Genomic DNA, 6,101 nt, shown 5'->3' on the forward strand with positions numbered 1-6,101 from the left:
AGGGTGCTGGATCATCCATACTTCCATAGCTCCAGAGCTCCATAGCCCCGGAGCTCCATAGCCCCGGAGCTCCATAGCCCCGGAGCTCCAGAGCTCCATAGCCCCGGAGCTCCATAGCCCCGGAGCTCCATAGCCCCGGAGCTCCATAGCCCCGGAGCTCCATAGCCCCAGAGCTCCATACTTCCATAGCCCCAGAGCTCCATAGCTCCATACTTCCATAGCTCCAGCCGCGGAGGGTGCTGGCTGGTGGCTCCATAGCTCCATACTTCCATACTTGCAGCCACGGAGTTGGCTAAAATTGCACTAAGTGCGAAAGCCCATTCATTTACAACGGCGTGTCCGCCAGGCGGCGACATTTCCCCGTTACCGGTGGCTGCGCGGCGGGTGAGTGACAGAGCTTATCCGAGCGGCTGGAACTCTGCGCCGGCGTGGTCGAGCGTGAGGCCCCGGCCCTTTGGCTGCCTGGTACCTAAAACACTTCCATTGATCCAGCCACGGAGGGTGCTGGCTGGTGGCTCCATAGCTCCATAGCTCCATACCTCCAGAGCTCCAGAGCTCCATAGCACCAGAGCTCCATAGCTCCATAGCACCAGAGCTCCATAGCTCCATAGCACCAGAGCTCCATAGCTCCATAGCACCAGAGCTCCATAGCTCCATAGCACCAGAGCTCCATAGCTCCATAGCACCAGAGCTCCATAGCTCCATAGCACCAGAGCTCCATAGCTCCATAGCTCCAGCCTGGGTGGCTGGTGGCTCCATAGCTCCATACTTCCATAGCTCCAGTCAGAGAGTGTGCTAAAATTGCACTAAGTGCGAAAGCCCATTCATTTACAACGGCGTGTCCACAAGGCGGCGACATTTCCCCGTTACCGGTGGCTGCGCGGCGGGTGAGTGACAGAGCTTATCCGAGCGGCTGGAACTCTGCGCCGGCGTGGTCGAGCGTGAGGCCTCGGCCCTTTGGCTGCCTGGTACCTAAAACACTTCCATTGATCCAGCCACGGAGGGTGCTGGCTGGTGGCTCCATAGCTCCATAGCTCCATACCTCCAGAGCTCCAGAGCTCCATAGCACCAGAGCTCCATAGCTCCATAGCACCAGAGCTCCATAGCACCAGAGCTCCATAGCACCAGAGCTCCATAGCTCCATAGCACCAGAGCTCCATAGCTCCATAGCACCAGAGCTCCATAGCTCCATAGCACCAGAGCTCCATAGCTCCATAGCTCCATAGCACCAGAGCTCCATAGCTCCATAGCACCAGAGCTCCATAGCTCCATAGCACCAGAGCTCCATAGCTCCATAGCACCAGAGCTCCATAGCTCCATAGCACCAGAGCTCCATAGCTCCATAGCACCAGAGCTCCATAGCTCCATAGCACCAGAGCTCCATAGCTCCATAGCACCAGAGCTCCATAGCTCCATAGCACCAGAGCTCCATAGCTCCATAGCACCAGAGCTCCATAGCTCCATAGCTCCAGGGCTCCATAGCTCCAGGGCTCCATAGCTCCATAGCTCCAGGGCTCCATAGCTCCAGGGCTCCAGGGCTCCATAGCTCCATACCTCCAGAGCTCCATAGCTCCATACTTCCAGAGCTCCATAGCTCCATAGCTCCATACTTCCATAGCTCCAGCCGCGGAGGGTGCTGGCTGGTGGCTCCATAGCTCCATACTTCCATACTTGCAGCCACGGAGTTGGCTAAAATTGCACTAAGTGCGAAAGCCCATTCATTTACAACGGCGTGTCCGCCAGGCGGCGACATTTCCCCGTTACCGGTGGCTGCGCGGCGGGTGAGTGACAGAGCTTATCCGAGCGGCTGGAACTCTGCGCCGGCGTGGTCGAGCGTGAGGCCCCGGCCCTTTGGCTGCCTGGTACCTAAAACACTTCCATTGATCCAGCCACGGAGGGTGCTGGCTGGTGGCTCCATAGCTCCATAGCTCCATAGCACCAGAGCTCCATAGCTCCATAGCACCAGAGCTCCATAGCTCCATAGCACCAGAGCTCCATAGCTCCATAGCACCAGAGCTCCAGAGCTCCATAGCACCAGAGCTCCAGAGCTCCATAGCACCAGAGCTCCATAGCTCCATAGCACCAGAGCTCCAGAGCTCCATAGCACCAGAGCTCCATAGCTCCATAGCACCAGAGCTCCATAGCTCCATAGCACCAGAGCTCCATAGCTCCATAGCACCAGAGCTCCATAGCTCCATAGCACCAGAGCTCCATAGCTCCATAGCTCCAGGGCTCCATAGCTCCAGGGCTCCATAGCTCCATAGCTCCAGGGCTCCATAGCTCCAGGGCTCCAGGGCTCCATAGCTCCAGGGCTCCAGGGCTCCATAGCTCCATACCTCCAGAGCTCCATAGCTCCATACTTCCAGAGCTCCATAGCTCCATAGCGCCATACTTCCATAGCTCCATAGCTCCATACTTCCATAGCACCAGAGCTCCATAGCTCCAGAGCTCCATAGCTCCAGCCTGGGTGGCTGGTGGCTCCATAGCTCCATACTTCCATAGCTCCAGTCAGAGAGTTGGCGAAAATTGCACTAAGTGCGAAAGCCCATTCATTTACAACGGCGTGTCCACAAGGCGGCGACATTTCCCCGTTACCGGTGGCTGCGCGGCGGGTGAGTGACAGAGCTTATCCGAGCGGCTGGAACTCTGCGCCGGCGTGGTCGAGCGTGAGGCCTCGGCCCTTTGGCTGCCTGGTACCTAAAACACTTCCATTGATCCAGCCACGGAGGGTGCTGGCTGGTGGCTCCATAGCTCCATAGCTCCATAGCTCCATAGCTCCATAGCTCCATACTTCCATAGCTCCATACTTCCATAGCTCCAGACTTCCATAGCTCCATAGCTCCATAGCTCCATAGCTCCATACTTCCAGAGCGCCATAGCTCCATAGCACCAGAGCTCCAGAGCTCCATAGCTCCATAGCTCCATAGCCCCAGAGCTCCATAGCTCCATAGCTCCATAGCTCCAGAGCTCCATACTTCCATAGCTCCAGAGCTCCAGCCTGTCTGGTGGCTCCATAGCTCCATAGCTCCATACTTGCAGCCACGGAGCTGGCGAAAATTGCACTAAGTGCGAAAGCCCATTCATTTACAACGGCGTGTCCACAAGGCGGCGACATTTCCCCGTTACCGGTGGCTGCTTAGCGGGAGAGTGACAGAGCTTATCCGAGCGGCTGGAACTCTGGGCCGGCCTGGTCGAGCGGCTGGCCTCGGTAGTTGAGGTACCAGGGGCGGGCTGGGGAGCTCCAGGCGGGGCTTGTGAGAGAGTGTAGCCGAGCGGCTGGAACTCTGGGCCGGCGTGGTTGAGCAGCATGCCCGCGGAGGTGGCTCTTCCATAGGCACGGAGGGTGCTGGAGCTCCACACTTCCCTAGGCACGGAGGGTGCTGGAGCTCCACACTTCCATAGCTCCAGGCACGGAGGGTGCTGGAGCTCCACACTTCCATAGGCACGGAGGGTGCTGGAGCTCCATACTTCCATAGCTCCAGGCACGGAGGGTGCTGGAGCGCCACACTTCCATAGGCAGGGAGGGTGCTGGAGCTCCACACTTCCATAGGCACGGAGGGTGCTGGAGCTCCACACTTCCATAGGCAGGGAGGGTGCTGGAGCTCCACACTTCCATAGGCAGGGAGGGTGCTGGAGCTCCACACTTCCATAGGCAGGGAGGGTGCTGGAGCTCCACACTTCCATAGGCAGGGAGGGTGCTGGAGCTCCACACTTCCATAGGCAGGGAGGGTGCTGGAGCTCCACACTTCCATAGGCAGGGAGGGTGCTGGAGCTCCACACTTCCATAGGCAGGGAGGGTGCTGGAGCTCCACACTTCCATAGGCAGGGAGGGTGCTGGAGCTCCACACTTCCATAGGCAGGGAGGGTGCTGGAGCTCCACACTTCCATAGGCAGGGAGGGTGCTGGAGCTCCACACTTCCATAGGCAGGGAGGGTGCTGGAGCTCCACACTTCCATAGGCAGGGAGGGTGCTGGAGCTCCACACTTCCATAGGCAGGGAGGGTGCTGGAGCTCCACACTTCCATAGGCAGGGAGGGTGCTGGAGCTCCACACTTCCATAGGCAGGGAGGGTGCTGGAGCTCCACACTTCCATAGGCAGGGAGGGTGCTGGAGCTCCACACTTCCATAGGCAGGGAGGGTGCTGGAGCTCCACACTTCCATAGGCAGGGAGGGTGCTGGAGCTCCACACTTCCATAGGCAGGGAGGGTGCTGGAGCTCCACACTTCCATAGGCAGGGAGGGTGCTGGAGCTCCACACTTCCATAGGCAGGGAGGGTGCTGGAGCTCCACACTTCCATAGGCAGGGAGGGTGCTGGAGCTCCACACTTCCATAGGCAGGGAGGGTGCTGGAGCTCCACACTTCCATAGGCAGGGAGGGTGCTGGAGCTCCACACTTCCATAGGCAGGGAGGGTGCTGGAGCTCCACACTTCCATAGGCAGGGAGGGTGCTGGAGCTCCACACTTCCATAGGCAGGGAGGGTGCTGGAGCTCCACACTTCCATAGGCAGGGAGGGTGCTGGAGCTCCACACTTCCATAGGCAGGGAGGGTGCTGGAGCTCCACACTTCCATAGGCAGGGAGGGTGCTGGAGCTCCACACTTCCATAGGCAGGGAGGGTGCTGGAGCTCCACACTTCCATAGGCAGGGAGGGTGCTGGAGCTCCACACTTCCATAGGCAGGGAGGGTGCTGGAGCTCCACACTTCCATAGGCAGGGAGGGTGCTGGAGCTCCACACTTCCATAGGCAGGGAGGGTGCTGGAGCTCCACACTTCCATAGGCAGGGAGGGTGCTGGAGCTCCACACTTCCATAGGCAGGGAGGGTGCTGGAGCTCCACACTTCCATAGGCAGGGAGGGTGCTGGAGCTCCACACTTCCATAGGCAGGGAGGGTGCTGGAGCTCCACACTTCCATAGGCAGGGAGGGTGCTGGAGCTCCACACTTCCATAGGCAGGGAGGGTGCTGGAGCTCCACACTTCCATAGGCAGGGAGGGTGCTGGAGCTCCACACTTCCATAGGCAGGGAGGGTGCTGGAGCTCCACACTTCCATAGGCAGGGAGGGTGCTGGAGCTCCACACTTCCATAGGCAGGGAGGGTGCTGGAGCTCCACACTTCCATAGGCAGGGAGGGTGCTGGAGCTCCACACTTCCATAGGCAGGGAGGGTGCTGGAGCTCCACACTTCCATAGGCAGGGAGGGTGCTGGAGCTCCACACTTCCATAGGCAGGGAGGGTGCTGGAGCTCCACACTTCCATAGGCAGGGAGGGTGCTGGAGCTCCACACTTCCATAGGCAGGGAGGGTGCTGGAGCTCCACACTTCCATAGGCAGGGAGGGTGCTGGAGCTCCACACTTCCATAGGCAGGGAGGGTGCTGGAGCTCCACACTTCCATAGGCAGGGAGGGTGCTGGAGCTCCACACTTCCATAGGCAGGGAGGGTGCTGGAGCTCCACACTTCCATAGGCAGGGAGGGTGCTGGAGCTCCACACTTCCATAGGCAGGGAGGGTGCTGGAGCTCCACACTTCCATAGGCAGGGAGGGTGCTGGAGCTCCACACTTCCATAGGCAGGGAGGGTGCTGGAGCTCCACACTTCCATAGGCAGGGAGGGTGCTGGCACATCCACACTTCCAGCCACGGAGCATGCTGGCACTTCCACCTTGCTTGCTAAGTCGGCGTGATCTTGCCCAAAAAGTCCCTCCTCACCTCCAGCTGGAAGTGGAAAAAAATCCTCCACCTGCTTGGCCGAGGTTCTGGAAGCCAGCAGCTCGCAGAATGTTGCCAAAGTTTCACTGGAAGGAAAAGAAAAGAGAAGACCGAGTGCGCATTTCACCTACCGCCGAATGTCCACAAGAGGGAAGTGTCACTCCGTCGCAGAATCTGCGCCGACGCACTCGGCACCCTTCGAATTTATGGTGCCGGTGCGGGTGTTCTGGGTGCAAAAAGGCCGCCCAAGTGGTAGAAAAAAATCAGACTTCGTCTCTTAGGTCGAAATTAATGCCAAGTTTTGAAATGCGCTGGCAGGGGTGGACCAGGGCCCGTTAGAAGTGCTTAGGCGAGGTCCTGGAAGCCTAACCCGGCGTGATCTTGTGCAAAAAGCCGCTGCTGAGCT

The sequence above is a fragment of the Syngnathus leptorhynchus genome, unplaced genomic scaffold (genome assembly GCF_054491065.1).
Source record: "Syngnathus leptorhynchus isolate UIUO unplaced genomic scaffold, UIUO_Slep HiC_scaffold_775, whole genome shotgun sequence".
NCBI classification, from domain to species: domain Eukaryota; kingdom Metazoa; phylum Chordata; class Actinopteri; order Syngnathiformes; family Syngnathidae; genus Syngnathus; species Syngnathus leptorhynchus.